The sequence below is a fragment of the Nymphaea colorata genome, chromosome 7, assembly GCF_008831285.2.
Source record: "Nymphaea colorata isolate Beijing-Zhang1983 chromosome 7, ASM883128v2, whole genome shotgun sequence".
NCBI lineage: Eukaryota > Viridiplantae > Streptophyta > Magnoliopsida > Nymphaeales > Nymphaeaceae > Nymphaea > Nymphaea colorata.
The window spans coordinates 2,629,734-2,646,815 of NC_045144.1; the positions used below are offsets into that span (position 1 = coordinate 2,629,734).

A 17,082-nucleotide genomic window follows, 5' to 3' on the forward strand; every position below is an offset into this window, starting at 1 on the left:
TCAAGTCCCTCTTCATCTGAGATGCATGCACCTATACCTCTTCCTATTCCACCAGTGTCACTTGAGTCATTTCCATCATCTCAACCTAGGTCACATGAACGTTTTCTTGAGCCTCCGTTGGTTTACACTCGTCGTCTAGGTCCCTCTCTCAACCGTCCACCAGCATCGTCTCAAGAGGTAAGCTCTACTGATAAGACTGACTCACGTTTAAGTGATGACTATTCTGCAGCAGATCTCCCTATTGCTATTCGCAAGGGCAAGCGACAGTGTACCTTACATCCTATATCTAATTCTGTCTCTACTGCTCATCTGAGTACACGCTTAGTACAGTTTGATCAAGCTCTATCTAGTCATGTTATCCCGTCCTCGCACCATCACGCCCTGTTAGGTCCACGTTGGCGACAAGCTATGCAGGAGGAAATGGATGCTCTTCTTTCTCGAGAGACTTGGGATTTGGTAGACCCCCCAACACGCTGTGATGTGGTTGGCTCACGATGGGTATTCACCATCAAGTATCATTCTGATGGGTCAGTTGAAAGGTTCAAGGCCCGTCTTGTCGCAAAAGGGTATACTCAGACTTATGGTGTTGACTTCTTTGAGACCTTTTCGCCTTTGGCCCGGTTGGGCACTATTCGCTTGATTATCTCTCTTGCTGTCCAACGAGAGTAGTCTCTTTTTCAATTGGATGTAAAAAATGCCTTTCTGTATGGAGACCTTTCTGAAATCGTTTATATGCAGCAACCACCTGGTTTTGAGCGACAATGGGAGTGTTCCAAGGTATGCAAGTTAAAGAAGGCTATTTATGGACTCAAACAGAGTCCCCGTGCATGGTTCCAAAAGCTTACTGAAGTGTTATCTAAGTGTGGATTTCGCCGATCCCAGCTTGATCACTCATTGTTTATCAAGCGAGACTCAGCAGGACTTGTGATATTGATTGTCTACGTGGATGATATTGTTCTTACAGGGGAAAATGATCAAGAGATAGCTCAAACAAAGGAGTTTTTACAGCAACACTTTGTTACGAAAGACCTTGGACAACTTCGTTATTTTCTTGGTATTGAGGTGGCTCGTAGTAATAAAGGAGTTGTAGTGTCTCAAAGGAAATATGTTCTTGATCTTCTACAGGAAACGAGACTATTGGGGGCTAAACCTGCCACACTTCCCATAAATCCTCGCATTCATATACATGATGATGACTCAGAGCCGTTTGACTCTAGATCTTACAGATCTCTGATAGGGAAACTGTTATATTTGAGTGTCACTCGTCCCGACATTAGCTTTGCTGTAAATAAGTTGAGCCAATTCATGGAAAAACCCCGAAAAGTTCACTGGGATGCGTCTCTAATGATTGTAAGATACTTGAAATCAGCCCCGGGAAAGGGGCTATGGTTCAAGAAAGGAGAATGTGTTGACATCGAGGCGTATAGTGATGCTGATTATGCTGGATCTGTAGATGACAGGAAGTCTACTACCGGTTTTTGTGTTTTTGTGGGCGGTAATCATATTTCCTGGAGGAGCAAGAAGCAGAATGTTGTGGCTCGTTCTAGTGCTGAGTCGGAATATAGGGCTATGGCTCAAACTGCGGCTGAAATGTCGTGGGTTAGATCACTACTTGTAGAGTTGGGTGTCTCAGTGAATCTCCCAATGAAGATGTATTGTGACAACAAGGCAGCTACATATATCGCTAACAATCTTGTCTTCCATGAGAGGACTAAACACATTGAAGTGGATTGCCACTATATTCGGGACTTAGTTCAAGGAGGAATTGTTAGCACTATTCACGTCTCCTCAAAAGATCAGGCAGCAGATATTCTCACTAAAGCTCTTCCCATAGGCGATTTCCTGAGATGTTGTAACAAGCTGAGCATGATTGATATATATGCTCCAGCTTGAGGGGGAGTGTTAAAGATACAAAAAGGGGTTTTCTGAAATATTAGGAAGTTAGGGAGGATCTCTTTAAATGTTTTGTTATTTTTAGTGGACTTCTCTTGTAATTTTCCCTAACCCTAATCTCTTAATAGAGATTAGGGTCACGTAATGAACTTCAACTTTTTGCTGCCTCTCTCTCTCTCTCTCGCAACAATGGGAACATCAACTGAAGAAATATGTTCAAGTAAAACTCCAGTATGGTACAAAAGCAATGGGACTTTGTACATCTGTGAAACCAATTTCCAGCTATGGATCTTGACCTCATGGTTACCTTATTGCAATAAGTGTGGTTGAAAATGGAGAATCCTATGCAACTTTAAATTTTGAGTTGCTTTTGAATCAATATCATGTTTACTTTTGTTTGTCTTCCTTTCTTCTTCTGTGAGGCAAAGATTTGATTTGAACCTGTTTTAAACAACAAATAATTAAAATGTATAGGACCATAGGTGGAGAATCAGAGGAGTAGAGTTCGTTACCAAATATGATGTAGGACAAATACTAGGATTATATGAATCTATAAAAGTTTATGCTTAAGAACTATTATTTCTAATGCTGAATCAACCTGCTTGTAAGGAGAAAGGAGTTTATATTCTTAATTTGGACCCATAAGAACTTAACAAGATTGTTGCATGAGTTCAGAAGGGAGAAGAGAAGAGGTCGAGAAAGAGAGAAAAACTCTATTTGAATAACATTAATCTGCCCTAATCTCATGTTAAATGAGAATTAGGGTGAAACCAACAAATTACAAAATAAGTCTAAGACTAAAACAATTATTAATAAAGAGTTGTTCCTAAAACTATTAAATATTCAAAACACAACTTAACAAAGCTATCAGTTGTTTGATCTTCTGAGACTATAGGTATGGTGGAGACGATTCTCCCTTGAACCATATCACGAATGTAATGACAATCTACTTCAATGTGCTTTGTCCTCTCATGAAATACAAGATTATTGACAATATAGGTGGCAGTCCTGTTATCACCAAACATTTGCATAGGTATAGAAGTAGAAATACCAACACTCTCAAGTAAGAATCTAGACCAAGTCATTTTAGCAGCAATTTGAGCCATATCACAATATTCTGACTCCGCACTAGACCTAGAAGGCTAGAAACAACATTTTGTTTCTTACTCCTCCAAGATATGAGATTTCCTCCTACAACACACAAAACCCTGTGGTATGTTAAAATATAAATCCTTCACCAGCACGTTGAAGAGGAGTCTCTTAGGATTCCACCTCCTTGTAGAATGTGTTAAGATATTTAATGTCCTTGTAACATGTGAAGAGTCTCCTAGGATTCTATGTTGTAGTTAATATCCTTGTTATATGTGAAGTCTCCTAGGATTCTATGTTGTAGTTAATATCCTTGTAATATGTGAAGTCTCTTAGGTTTCTATGATGTAATTAATGTCCTTGGAGCTTGTGAAATCTCCTAGGATTCTACAATTGGAGACTCTTAGAATTCTGGAAATGAGATTATAAATAAAGGCCGTGCAAACCATTTTGGCTACGGCTTCTTCTCCTCAGTTTCTTCTTGTTTTCATTCTCTCTCTCTCTCTCTATCTCTATCTTCCTGCGTGAGTACTGTTTTCTGGTTACAGATATTGGTGCTAGATTTCTATCATGGTATCAGAGCGCCAGGTTACGTTATCTCTACCAAACGAAATGCCCAAACAGGTCTGATCTGGTTAGAACTCTTTTCTCATCTTGTCTCTATCCTGAATTTACTTTTCTCTTGCGCAATTCTTGTTCCTTTTTCTTCTTGCTTACCCAAGGACACATCTTGTTATATCGTGTCTTCTTTCCCTCTCATCTTCTACCTATATACCATTCCTTTCTGCTGTCATGGAAAACCTTTCGCATTCTGGCATGTCCTCAAGTTTTCTTCCTCACCTTATTACCGAAAAACTCAACCATGAGAATTATCTGATCTGGAAAAGGCAAATCATGCCTTTCATAAGAAGTCAAGGCCTCTTTGGACATCTCGATGGTTCAACAAAGGTTCCATCAATATCCGTTTTACAGGAAATAAAAAATGAGGCAGGAGAAGTTATTGCTGTTCATGAAGACAGCAATCCTGAACATGCTATGTGGATGAGACGTGATCAAAGTCAGGTTGCTTATATTTTGTCCACTTTATCTCAACAAGTGTTACTTTCAGTTTCTGATGATTGTACTGCAGAAGAATTATGAGAAACCCTTGCTGATACCTTTTTCCAAATATCAGAAGCTCGAATTATGTACTTAAAGAAAGAATTTCAGAATTTGAGCAAAGGTTCAACGTCTTTCATGGATTATTTGGGGCGTATTAAGGCCGTCGCAGACCAACTTGCTGCCTCAGGGAATAACATTTCTGATAAGGAAAAGGTGCAGCAAACCTTGAATGGACTTGGGCATGATTATCATGCTTTTATTACAGCTCTTGAGGTCCTTCCTGTTCTGCCTTCCTTCAACGAACTACAAGGTAAACTTCTCCAACATGAAATGAATATGAAAAGAGTCATTGAAAGGACTGATCAAGGGAACTCCCAAAATGTGTTGGCTATGAATGTAAAGTTTGGTAAGAGCCATGGGAACTCCAACCATGGTGGTCGTGGCATTCTACCAACACCACATAACCAAGGTATGTCTCCTTTGGATACTTCAAGAAAAATACCAATTTGTTTTCAGTGCAACAAGAAAGGACACATGAAGGCACAGTGTTGGTTTAATCCTCAAAATAAAAACAAAGGGGTAAGACATGATTATAAACAAGGAGGACAAAGTTCTAAATCCACCGCTGAAGATATGCAACAACTATTGATGACCGCATTCTCAAAGATGACTATAAAGCAAAATGAGCAGGGAGAATGGTTCTTGGATTCAGGTGCAGCTACCCATGTGACAGGAAATGCAGGTAAATTGACTAACTTATCCCCTCATTACGGTAGAAGTTGCATTATAACAGGTGATGGAAAATCTCATCCCATTACACATATTGGAAATGCACATATTCCATTGTCATCCTCATCTCTATCACTGTCTAATGTTGTTCTTGCTCCCAATATCAAAAAGAACATCATATCCATTTCTAAACTCATTGATGATACAAGCTCTTCTATTGAGTTCACACCTTCTTCTGTCTATGTCAAGGACCTCCAAACGAAGAAAATGTTTGCTAGAGGGGAGCGTCAAGGGAATATGTACGTCCTCAAGGAATGTCTACCCAAGGATTCATCCACTTTTGATATAGGATTGAAGACATTTTCTCTTTCTCATCATCAGTGCCAAGTTCTTGCCATTTTCAATCAAAAGTAAGGGGCCCTAACCAATTTTTGGAGTCTGATTTGTGGCATAGTCGGCTAGGACACTGTGGTCGACATTTCATTGAAAAACTTGTCACAGATAGTCTCATTCCAAAATCAAGTTTACCTCTTACTTCAAGTGTCAAAAAATGTTCAAGTTGTGGACTTTGTAAGAGTCATGTTTTACCTTTCCATAATATAAATCAAAAGGCTTCCAAACCTTTTGAAACTATTTTTTCTGATGTATGGGGCCAGCCCCTATTGATTCCATGTCTGGGTCAAGATATTATGTCTTATACATTGACTCTTACTCACGTTTCACCTAGATTTCTTCATGAAACACAAATCAGAAGTACCCCACATATTTCGAAACTTCTATGCCATGATTCAAACTAAATTTTCATCCAATGTAATGCATTTTCAATGTGATGGAGGGGGAGAATATTCCTCGCTTGATTTTATTGAATTTCTACGTGAAAAAGGGATAACTAGACAAATTTCCTGCCCTTACACACCACAACAAAATGGTGTAGTTGAGCGGAAACATCGACGTATAGTTGAAAGCGCCATGAGCATGATGCATGATACTAATGTGCCCATTTCCTTGTGGACTGAAGCCTTCCATACTGCTGTATACATAATAAATTGTTTGCCTATGACACTCTTGATGTCTAAATTGCCATATTTTACACTTGTTAGAATATATTGTAATGGGGAACCGGGTCCATATCTGGACCCGGTCCTATGGGGCACGGGTACCGAGGCTGGCTCGGTACCCTAGGCGGCACTCTTTCTCTCCCTCCTATTTATTCTTCACTTACATGTAATTGTTGAGTTAAGTGAATATAATTTTCTCTCTCCTAGGGTTGCGGTTTGCCCCTAGGTCAGAGCTTCCCCGTGGTTTTTCACCTCTTTCTGAGGTTTTCCACGTATATTGTGTGTTCTTTCTCTGCTCTCTCCTTGTGGTTCGTGTTTCTACATGGTATCAGAGCCACCGCGTGTGAGATCGTTGGTGTGCAAGTAGTGTTTTTTCGCCGTCCCCATTTCCCGTGCCGCCTCCGTTGCCGTTTCCAGCACCGCCGCCGTCGCAGTTCCCAGCGCTGCCGCTGTCACTGCTCCCAGCGCTGCCGCCGTCCAGGAACGCCGCCGCCGTCCAGCACCGCCGCCGCCGTCGTTCCAAGCTCCGCCGCCGGTGTGGTTCTTTTTTGCTGACGTCTTGCACTGCCGCCATCGCCGCTCCCAGCGCCGCCGCCGACTGGGTTATCTCCACTGCCATTCTTGCATTATTTTTTTCTGCGCCGCCGCCGGCTGTCTTGTTTCCGCCGCTGTGGGTTGTGTCTTCTCTGCCGCCGGTTGTGACCTTCTTTGGGGATTGAGATGGCTGACGCAGTGATCCCCAAGCTTGATGATGCCCTGGACACGGGCAGCAATACCAAGAGTGAGAACTTGCCTGTTCATGTCACTTCCATCCGGCTGAACAAGGATAACTATCTCTCGTGGTCTGCTGCCCTAGAAATAGGAATTACTAGTCGTGGTCGCTTGCACTATATCACTGGGGAGAAACCTGCGCCTTCTAAAACTGATTCGCATTGGCCGACCTGGGCATTGGAAGATAGTCAGGTTAAAGTATGGATTATTAGTTCGGTTTCCGCAGATATTCAGCCTTTGATCTTGCGTAAATCGACTGCCTATGATATGTGGACTGTTCTTGCACGAATGTATGGTCGTAAGAATCGTGTTTTACGTGCATATCAAATCAAACGTAGCATATATGCTCTTAAACAGGGTGATTTATCTGTTGCCTCCTTCTATGCCGCCCTGAAGACCAAATGGGAGGAACTTGATTATCATGTGAATGATGACTGGAAATGTGGTGTAGATCATGCCCTGTATTGGGAAAAAGAATGGATGGACCGCACCTTTATCTTCCTTGGAGGCCTGCGTGATGAGTTTGAAACCATTCAGAGCCAGATTCTTAATTGTGATGAGATTCCTGGGATCGAAGAGGTGTATGCTCGTATTGAGTCTGAGGAGCAACGGCGCCAGATTATGTATATTGACTCCAGTCAGGGGAGTTCTCCAGCAGCCTTTGTGAGCCATACTTCAGGGACAGGGCAGCGTCCTACTCGACGATGCAGCCATTGCAACAAAGTGGGCCATTCTGTTGATTTTTGTTGGGATCTTCATCCTGAGAAGCATCTCGTCCGGGGTCGTCCTCCTCCTCCTCATCGCCGTGCTCCTTCTGTGCCCGAGCCTAGTTCGGGGTCGTCCAATGTTGCCAAATCCAAGCTCTCCTCAGATCAACTCAAAGAGTTGCAAGCATACATTAGTCGTTTGTCTACCCAGGATGATGCTTCTACTTCTGAGGGGGCTAAGTTAGCCCAGGCCCTGGTTGCTACTAGTGATCAAGGTAATTCCTCTCTCGGTGATTGGATTGTTGACAGTGGGGCTACTCATCATATGACAGGGGATCCTACGATGTTTCAAGAGTACAAGTTGACTTCTGGGCAGCAGCATGTGTCTATGGCTGATGGTTCTTCTATCTCTGTGGCTGGAAAATGGAGTTTATCATTACTGAACAAATATTGTCTTCATAATGCCCTGCATGTTCCCAATATTCCCGTAAATTTGTTATCTGTCAGCAGTATTACCAAAGAGCTAAACTGTAATCTAATTTTCTCTGCTGATTGTTGTTTCCTGCAGGACTTGGGGACGGGGCAGAAGATTGGGATTGGTTCGGTTATTGATGGCCTCTACAGACTGCCCGTACAGGTTGCTTCTGCTTTGATTTCAGCCACTAGTGGACAGTTGCCTGGCGTGGAGGACAGATCCGTCATTATGCGCTGGCACGAGAGACTTGGTCATCTTCCATTCCAGTTGCTTAAAAAGTTGTTTCCTAGGAGGTTTCATTCTATTTCTTTGGACACCTTCGCCTGTGAAGTGTGTCAGTTGTCTAAGCATGTTAGGGCCTCGTACCCTATTTCGTTCAATAAAGCCAACCGTCCTTTTGCTTTGGTTCACTCTGATCACCTATTTGGTCAGGTTTACAACAAGAAGAGGAAGGATGTGATGGAAGACGTTGATGTTACCAATCCCAATCTTCCCAATCTTGTGAGTTCCCTGGATGATCCAAGTCCAATGAATGAAGAACTTCCCATAGCCCTGCGCAAGGGCACCAGGTCATGTACTTCTCATCCTATTCAGAGATTTGTTTCGTATGCAAAACTCAGTAAAGACTACAAGTGCTTTGTTACTTCTTTATCTATGGCTGTTATTCCCAGGTCAGTGGAAGATGCCAGGGAGGATCCTAAATGGCTACAGGCCATGACAGAGGAGATGGACGCCCTGGAAAAGAACAATACGTGGGAGGTTGTTGATATCCCCAAGGGAACTCACTTAGTTGGTTCCAAGTGGGTGTTTAATGTGAAGTACAAACCTGATGGCACTGTAGAACGCTATAAAGCTCGTCTTGTTGCTAAAGGGTTTAGCGAGAAATATGGGATTGATTATCTTGAGACGTTTGCTCCCGTGGCGAAACTGAAGACCATAAGGGTCATCTTAGCTCTTGCAGTGCAAAAGAAGTGGAGCATGGACCAACTTGATGTCAAGAACGCCTTCTTGAATGGTCACCTTGAGGAAGAAGTCTATATGAGCATGCCGCCTGGATATGCTCAGAACGGAAAGTGTTGCTATCTCAAGAAAGCTTTGTATGGTCTCAAGCAGTCCCCTAGAGCTTGGTTTGAAAGACTAAGGGTTGTAATGAAGACTAATGGATATAAACAGGGAAATGGTGATCACACCCTCTTCATCAAGCAGAGAAATGGTCTGGTGAGCCTTCTACTTGTATATGTTGATGATATGATTGTCACAGGTGATGACGAAGAGGAAAAAAAGAAGATGAAAGAAACGTTAGCTGCGGAATTCGATCTCAAAGATCTGGGTAAACTAAGGTATTTTTTGGGGATTGAGATCGTGCGATCTGATACTGGACTTGTTATGAGCCAAAGAAAATACACTTTGGATCTTCTAAAAGAGACAGGTAAACTGGGATGCAGGCCCTTTCTTACTCCAATGGAGTCTGGCACAAGGATAAGTATCAAATCTGGGACTATCTTGGATGAGGAAGGAAAAGGGAGGTATCAGTGGCTGGTTGGTAAACTTATTTATCTCACTCTTACTCGCCCGGATATTACGTATGCTGTGGGTGTGTTAAGTCAGTTTATGCATGCCTCTACTGATTGTCATTGGAAAAGTGCTGAAAGAGTATTGGGATACTTAAAGAATGACCCAGGGAAAGGATTGCTCTACACTCGACAAGATCAACTCAGCATTGAAGGATACTCTGACGCCGACTGGGCAGGATGCACAGATACTAGGGTGTCTGAGACATACACTCTTTAAGTGCTAGGGTCAATACACTTGTATCCCTTCTGGGTGGAGGAATACCCCAAAAAGACCGCTTTGATGGACCGAGGATCAAGTTTCTTGAGAGTGAGACTATGATCATGGACAAAGCAAACACACCCAAACACCCGAGGGGTCAAAGGCTAGGGATTCTGAGTAGGCCACAAAACAGATTAAGGGGAATGACCATTCAACACACGAGTAGGCATACGGTTAATGAGATGAGCACTAGTGAGAAGTGCATCACCCCAGTACCGCTTAGAGACATGACGTTGAAACATGATGGCCCGGGTGACATTTAACAAATGACGGTTCTTCCTTTCAGCCACAGCATACGTAATATCCTGCCCAGTCGGCGTCAGAGTATCCTTCAATGCTGAGTTGATCTTGTCGAGTGTAGAGCAGTCCTTTCCCTGGGTCATTCTTTAAGTATCCCAATACTCTTTCAGCACTTTTCCAATGACAATCAGTAGGGGCATGCATAAACTGACTTAACACACCCACAACATACGTAATATCCGGGCGAGTAAGAGTGAGATAAATAAGTTTACCAACCAGCCGCTGATACCTCCATTTTCCTTCCTCATCCAAGATAGTCCCAGATTTGATACTTATCCTTGTGCCAGACTCCATTGGAGTAAGAAAGGGCCTGCATCTCAGTTTACCTGTCTCTTTTAGAAGATCCAAAGTGTATTTTCTTTGGCTCATAACAAGTCCAGTCTCAGATCGCGCGATCTCAATCCCCAAAAAATACCTTAGTTTACCCAGATCTTTGAGATCGAATTCCGCAGCTAACGTTTCTTTCATCTTCTTTTTTTCCTCTTCGTTATCACCTGTGACAATCATATCATCAACATATACAAGTAGAAGGCTCACCAGACCATTTCTCTGCTTGATGAAGAGGGTGTGATCACCATTTCCCTGTTTATATCCATTAGTCTTCATTACAACCCTTAGTCTTTCAAACCAAGCTCTAGGGGACTGCTTGAGACCATACAAAGCTTTCTTGAGATAGCAACACTTTCCGTTCTGAGCATATCCAGGCGGCATGCTCATATAGACTTCTTCCTCAAGGTGACCATTCAAGAAGGCGTTCTTGACATCAAGTTGGTCCATGCTCCACTTCTTTTGCACTGCAAGAGCTAAGATGACCCTTACGGTCTTCAGTTTCGCCACGGGAGCAAACGTCTCAAGATAATCAATCCCATATTTCTGGCTAAACCCTGTAGCAACAAGACGAGCTTTATAGCGTTCTACAGTGCCATCAGGTTTGTACTTCACATTAAACACCCACTTGGAACCAACTAAGTGAGTTTCCTTGGGGATATCAACAACCTCCCACATATTGTTCTTTTTCAGGGCGTCCATCTCATCTGTCATGGCCTGTAGCCATTTAGGATCCTCCCTGGCATCTTCCACTGACCTGGGAATAACTGCCATAGATAAAGAAGCAACAAAGCACTTGTAGTGTTTACTGAGTTTTGCATACGAAACAAATCTCTGAATAGGATGAGAAGTACATGACCTGGTGCCTTTGCGTAGGGCTATGGGAAGATCTTCATTCATTGGACTTGGATCATCCGGGGAGCTCACAAGATCGGGATTGGTAACATCAACAACCTCCATCACATCCTTCTTCTTCCTGTTGTATACCTGACCAAACAAATGATCACGGGACTGTTCTTCCACAGGGCCCCCCTCCATCCGACTGTCTCTGTCCTCACTGACTGTGTCTACCACACTCACACTCGGAGAACTAGCCGTGTAATCCAAGAAATCTGTGAACTGAATCAACTGATGCGAAGAATACTCGTCCACTCTCTCACCTAGACACTCCCCCTGAAGAGGATTCGCAGGAAAGTATGCCTCATGTTCATGAAAGGTAACATCCCTGGAGACATACACTCTGGAAGTGCTAGGGTCAACACACTTGTATCCCTTCTGGGTGGAGGAATACCCCAAAAAGACCGCTTTGATGGACCGAGGATCAAGTTTCTTGAGAGTGGGACTATGATCATGGACAAAGCAAACACACCCAAACACCCGAGGGGTCAAAGGCCAGGGATTCTGAGTAGGCCACAAAACAGATTAAGGGGAATGACCATTCAACACACGAGTAGGCATACGGTTAATGAGATGAGCACTAGTGAGAAGTGCATCACCCCAGTACCGCTTAGAGACATGACGTTGAAACATGATGGCCCGGGTGACATTTAACAAATGACGGTTCTTCCTTTCAGCCACGCCATTCTGAGGAGGTGTGTAGCTACAAGACGTTTCATGTATAATACCCTTGCTTCGCAAGAAGTCATCAAGGGATTGGGAGACATACTCTCGAGCATTGTCAGTACGAAGGGTCTGAACAGGGGTCTGGAATTGAGTTTCAACAAATGAAACGAAGTTTTTGACAATGCCGGAACTTCACTACGTTCTTTCAACAAATACACGAACGTACACCGAGAGTAATCATCGATAAGAGTCATGAAATAATGAAAACCACGACAGGTGGGTACTCCCGAAGGACCCCAAACATCAGAGTGAACCAAAGCAAATGGACGGCTGGTTTTATTGAACGAAATAGGGTACGAGGTCTTAACATGCTTAGACAACTGACACACTTCACAGGCGAAGGTGTCCAAAGAAACAGACTGAAACATCTTAGGAAACAACTGTTTAATCAACTGAAAAGGAAGATGACCAAGTCTCTCGTGCCAGCGCATAATAACGGATCTGTCCTTCACGCCAGACAACTGTCCACTGGTGGCTGAAATCAAAGCAGAGGCAACCTGTACTGGCATTCTGTAGAGCCCATCAATAGCCGAACCAATCCCAATTTTCTGCCCCGTCTCCAAGTCCTGCAGTAAACAACGATCAGCAGAGAATATTAGATTACAGTTTAGCTCTTTGGTAATACTGCTGACAGATAACAAATTTACGAGAATATTCGGAACATGCAGGGCATTATGAAGACAATATTTGTTCAGTAATGATAAACTCCCTTTTCCAGCCACAGAAATAGAAGAACCATCAGCCATAGATACACGCTGCTGCCCAGAAGTCAACTTGTATACTTGAAACATCTTAGGGTCCCCGGTCATATGATGAGTAGCCCCACTGTCAACAATCCAATCACCGGGAGGGGAATTACCTTGATCACTAGTAGCAACAAGAGCCTGAGCTAACTTAGCTCCATCAGACGTAGATGTGTCCTCTGACGTAGTAGAAAGGCGACTGATGTAAGCTTGTAGTTCCTTGATTTGATCCAGGGAAAGCCTCGACTTTTCACCACTAGAAGAACCACTCTGATTTGAGTCCTGCACAAAAGAACCTCGCCGACTAGACGGAGGGCGACCACGAACAAGTCTCTTCTCAGGGTGTAGATCCCAACAAAAGTCAACAGAATGTCCTGACTTGTGACAATGTGTACATCGCCTAACAGGGCGCTGGCCAGACACAGAAGAATGGCTAACAAAGGCCGAGGGACCATTCCCATGACTGGGGTCAATCTGCATCACTTGGCGTCTTTGTTCCTCGGATTCCACTCTGGCATAAACATCTTCTATTCCAGGAATCTCATCACAGTTGAGAATTTGACTCCGAATGGATTCAAACTCATCACGCAAGCCTCCAAGGAAAAGGAACGTCCGGTCCATCCATTCCTTTTCCCAGTACCAGGCATGATCAGAACCACAGTCCCAGTTATCATTCACATGATAATCAAGTTCCTCCCACTTAGTTTTCAGGGCTGCATAGAAGGAGGCAACAGATAGGTCACCCTGTTTCAGAGAATAAATACTGCGTTTAATCTGGTACGTACGCAGAACCCTTTTCTTGCGACCATACATCCTCGCAAGCACAGTCCACATATCAAACGAAGTCGGCTTCCGCAGAATAAGAGGCTGAATATCAGCGGACACAGAGCTGATGATCCACACCTTAACCTGACTGTCTTCCAACACCCACGTCGCCCATTGAGGATCAGTTTTGTTGGGCGCCGGTTTGTCGCCTGTGATATAGGAAAGACGACCACGGCTTGTTATCCCAATCTCGAGAGCAGCAGACCAGGAGAGATAGTTGTCTTTGGTCAGACGAATGGGCGTGACCTGGACCGGCAAGATCTCACTCTTGGGAGCACTGCCCGCGTCAAAAACCACATCAATTTTAGGTGCGATCTCTTCCGCCATCACAAGCAGTCAAGTCAGACGCAACACCAGGCAGCAACAAGACAACACAGCGGCGGCTGAAACACCAGCACCACACGGAACCCTAGGTGTCGGCGACGGTGCGCTGGATCGTCCGACGGCGGAACAGGAGACACCCACGGCAGCGGAAGCTACAAACGGCAACCGGCGGCGGCGCTGGATCGTCTGACGGCGGCGGCGCTGGATCGTCTGACGGCGGCGGCGGCGCTGGATCGTCCGATGGCGGTGACGCTGGATCGTCCGACGGCGGCGGCGCAGAAGATCCCAAAGGCGGCGGCGTGGAAAACTCCAACGGCGCAGGCGGTAGCGGCACAGGGGCGACGGCGGAAACAAGAGACGAAGCCGAACGATCTCACGAACCTGGCTCTGATACCATGTAGAAACATGCAACACACGAAGGAAGAAGAAAGGAATACATGGTATACGTGGAAAAACCTCAAAAAGAGGAAAAAAACCACGGGAAGCTCTAACCTAGGTGCACACCGCAACCCTAGGAGAGAGAAAATCTATTCACTTAATTCAACAATTACACTAAAGTGAAGATTATATAGGAGGGAGAGAAAGAGTGCTGCCTAGGGTACCGAGCCAGCCTCGGTACCCGTGCCCCATGGGACTGGGTCCAGAATTGGACCCGGTTCCCCATTACAATCTATTTCAACACTGATGAATATAAAGGTTTTCGATGCTATGATCCAACAACTAAACGTATCAAAACTTCAAGAAATGTCATTTTTGATGAACATAGTTTTGATAATACAAATGAAATGCCTATGACCATTGAATCTTATGATCTCTGGACCAGTACACAGTTATTCAATGCAGATCCTGTTATAGAAAATGATGTGCTTCAAAATGAAGATCCAGAGAGAGCAATACAACCGTCGGATATGGCTCAAAGTGAAAATCAAGAAGATCCAACACAGTCATCAAGTCATCACGAAAGCAATAATGAAGAACAGAGCAATGATGCACATCGGTATTCGGGTCTTATCTACAGTCGACGACTAAGGGACAGAGATGCTCACAGTGAAGAAGACAACATGCCCCACCTTAGAAGATCCCAACGCATTCGTCATCCCATTCACAGGTGGGTTAGCTATGATTCTTTATCACTTGATTTTCAGTTATTCATGGCAAAAGTTGGCAAGGAGGAAGAACCTACTTCATTTGATCAAGCATCAAAATCACATCATTGGAGAAAGACTATGAAAGAAGAAATGGATGCCTTGCATGAATGTGGAACATGGGAGATCGTTTTGAGGCCACACGAAAAGAACGTAGTGGGCTCCAAATGGGTATACAAAATTAAATACAAACCTGACGGCAGCATAGAAAGACACAAAGCAAGGTTAGTAGCAAAAGGGTTTACACAACAATATGGAGAAGATTATGATGAGACATTCAGCCCTGTGATCAAAATGGGAACAATTCGCGTGATTATATCATTGGCAGTTGAATATGGATGGAGACTACATCAAATGGACGTGAAGAATGCTTTTCTTCATGGTGATTTAAGGGAGGAAGTATATATGGAACAACCTCCAGGATACACGAAAGGAGACTCTCATGCATGAGTTTGCAAACTAAGAAAATCTATTTATGGACTTAAACAGGCCTCACATTCGTGGTTTGACAGTTTCTCTTGCAAGATTCAAGAATGTGGTTTTCGGAGATGTCCTCTAGATCACTCTCTTTTCATTTATCGAAAGGAAAACATATTTACTTTACTTCTTATATATGTTGATGATATTGTTATCACAGGCAATTCAGAAAAACACATAGAAGAAGCTATAGTTTTGATGATGCAAAACTTCAAAATGAAAGAGCTTGGTGATTTATGATTCTTTCTTGGAGTGGAGATTGATAGGCACAATAATCGCCTCACATTGACACAACAGAAATACACGTTGGATCTACTGAAAAAGTCAGGTATGTCTGATTGTAAGCCTGTTGGAACTCCTAGTGTTCTAAATCAAAGACTAAGTGCTCAAGATGGAGAGTTATATGAAGATCCTACTCAATATCGAAGTATTGTTGGGGCACTTCAATATCTTACATTTACTAGACCAGATATTATATATGCTGTGAATCAAGTATCTCAATTTATGCATGCACCTAGAGATACTCACATGGATGCTCTCAAAAGAATATTAAGATATCTTAAAGGGACAGCAGGAGATGGCTTAGTTTATGGTAAGAGTGAAAATATAACTACTGGACATCAACTTATGACATTCACAGATGCAGATTGGGCTGGAGATCCCGATCAAAGAAAGTCCATTTCTGGTTTTTGTATTTTCATTGGACGTAATCTTGTGTCTTGGAGTTGTCGAAAGCAAAAGGCAGTAGCAAGATCCAGCACTGAAGCTGAATACAGATGCATGGCTGCAGGTACTGCTGAAGTTACATGGGTTAGACATTTGCTAGAAGACATTGGAGAAAAGATTAAAACATCAATGTTAATGTGCGATAATCAAAGCGCTATTAACATTGCCTTTAATCCTGTACAACATGGTCGAACAAAGCACATTGAGATTGATCAACACTTTGTTAGACAAAATGTGGAAGACAAGGAGATTCAGCTTATTTATGTTCATACAGATGAACAAGTTGCCGACTTATTTACGAAAGGATTAACAAAGGAACGATTCTGGTTTCTAAAAGGCAAGTTGTACATGGTACAAAACCATGCACAACTTGAGGGAGGGTGTTAAAATATAAATCCTTCACCAGCACGTTGAAGAGGAGTCTCTTAGGATTCCACCTCCTTGTAGAATGTGTTAAGATATTTAATGTCCTTGTAACATGTGAAGAGTCTCCTAGGATTCTATGTTGTAGTTAATATCCTTGTTATATGTAAAGTCTCCTAGGATTCTATGTTGTAGTTAATATCCTTGTAATATGTGAAGTCTCTTAGGTTTCTATGATGTAATTAATGTCCTTGGAGCTTGTGAAATCTCCTAGGATTCTACAATTGGAGACTCTTAGAATTCTGGAAATGGGATTATAAATAAAGGCGGTGCAAACCATTTTGGCTACGGCTTCTTCTCCTCAGTTTCTTCTTGTTTTCATTCTCTCTCTCTCTCTCTCTCTCTATCTCTATCTTCCTGCGTGAGTACTGTTTTCTGGTTACAGATATTGGTGCTAGATTTCTATCATGGTAGACTTCCTGTCATCAACTCAGCCAGCATAATCTACATTGCTATAAGTTTCAACATCAAGAGATGTACCTTTTTTAAAGAAAAGGCCTTTGCCAGGGGAAC

General features: G+C 43.2%; 1 protein-coding gene across 3 annotated transcripts in view; it reads left to right on the plus strand.

Moving 5' to 3' along the window:
• Positions 1 to 17,082, plus strand: part of LOC116257851 (chloroplastic group IIA intron splicing facilitator CRS1, chloroplastic) — a 40,141-nt gene that overhangs the window by 6,428 nt on the left and 16,631 nt on the right. The window lies entirely within an intron of this gene.